The following is a 1,756-nucleotide window of genomic DNA, read 5'->3' as shown; positions in this document are numbered from 1 at the left end:
GCATGGAGACCGTCTCAGTCTGCTCAGGCTGCTCTAATGAAATACCACAGACTTGGGGGGGGCAAGGGGGATCTTTAACAGTACCCATTTGTCTCTGACTGTTAGGTGGGCTGGAGAATGCAAGATGAAGGTGACCATGTGGGTGGGTTCTGGTGACGATTTTTTCTGGTAGACAGATGGCCACCTCATCAACCTGTCGCCACATGGTGGAAAGAGATAGAGGAAGCAAGCTCTCTCTTTATCTTCTTGTGGGGGGGCACTAACCCCATCGTGGGGCCTGCCCTATGGAACCTGATCCTCTCCAAATACCCCACCCCTAACACCACCCCACTGGGAGTTAGGACTTCCACATAAGAATGTGGAGGACAGGGGATCCCTGGGTGGCTCAGTGGTTTAGCACCTGCCTTTGGCCCAGGGCGTGATCCTGGAGCCCCGGGATTGAGTCCCATGTCGGGCTCCCTGTGTGGAGCCTGCTTCTCCCTCTGCCTGTGTCTCTGCCTCTCTCTCTCTCTCTCTCTCTCTGTCTATCATGAATAAATAAAAAATTTTATTTAAAAAAATAGTAATTTGTGGAGGACACACAGGTGTTCAATCTTGTAACCCTGATCATCTCCCAAAGTACCTTGTCCAGCGCCATCCCATCAGTCTGTTACACCCACTATAAACACACAAAACCTCCATGGTGATCTGCCCTTTTAAAATTGTTACTTGGTTCCCAGTGAGGAAACAGTCTTACCTCCTGTCCTAGTCCCAGAGCCTGTAAAGGTGAACCCACTGGGGCTGGCTGGGGGGAAGGAGGAAACCTGCTCCAGAAGGAACTGTCTGAGGGATCATAAGGGATTTCTAAATATGGGAAAAGGGAATAAATCATTTGGTGAAGTCAACTGTACATACTTCTTTGTAGGTGTAAAGAAAGAACAAAGCTTTTATATAACAGGAATCCAGTTCTTCAGGGATACCAAAAGGAAATTTTTTTAAAGGTTTTTATTTGGGACCCCTGGGTGGCGCAGCGGTTTAGCGCCTGCCTTTGGCCCAGGGCGTGATCCTGGAGACCCCGGATCGAATCCCACGTCGGGCTCCCGGTGCATGGAGCCTGCTTCTCCCTCTGCCTGTGTCTCTGCCTCTCTCTCTCTCTCTGTGTGTGTGTGACTATCATAAATAAAAATTAAAAAAAAAAATAAAAAAAATAAAGGTTTTTATTTATTCATGAGATACACGTGGCGGTGGGGGGGTGGGCAGAGACAGGCAGAGAGAGAGGAAGAAGCAGGCTCCATGCAGGGAGCCCGATGCGGGACTCAATCCCAGAACTCCAGGATCACCCCAAAAGGAAATTTTTACGTCATTTTTGGTGCAACCTAGATGGAAATTAGCATGTAATTGTTTGAGCCTTGATGAATAAAAGTTTAACCTTCAAAAAACAAAAAAATAAAAAATAAAATAAAATAAAATAAAAATAAATAAAATAAAATAAAATAAATAAAATAAAATAAAATAAAATATTGTTACTCTGTGCCTTAACTGTTTTGTAGAGTGCCACTCTTGTCCTTCACGCTTGTAAAACTCAAGAAAACAAGTGGAGACTGATGTGGAAACAAAGGCAGAAGAAAGATTAATTATTAGATTTCCTAACTACCTACAGCCTCATTGGCATGTCCTTGAAACAGGCAGAGGCACCTTCCTCTAGGGATGCAGCTGCCTCGATGTTAATACTTTGCTAAGGGCAAAAGGCCATCCTAGCCTGACCCCCCAGGACCCT

The 1,756-nt window shown here is 45.6% G+C and overlaps 1 pseudogene; it reads left to right on the top strand.

Annotated features, from left to right (window-relative positions):
• Positions 1–713: 713 nt before the first annotated feature.
• Positions 714–831, top strand: LOC129518976 (small nucleolar RNA SNORD22; annotated as a pseudogene).
• Positions 832–1,756: the final 925 nt, after the last annotated feature.

The sequence above is a fragment of the Nyctereutes procyonoides genome, unplaced genomic scaffold, assembly GCF_905146905.1.
Source record: "Nyctereutes procyonoides isolate TBG_1078 unplaced genomic scaffold, NYPRO_anot_genome, whole genome shotgun sequence".
Taxonomy (NCBI): domain Eukaryota; kingdom Metazoa; phylum Chordata; class Mammalia; order Carnivora; family Canidae; genus Nyctereutes; species Nyctereutes procyonoides.
This window is presented reverse-complemented; position numbering and strand designations above follow the sequence as displayed.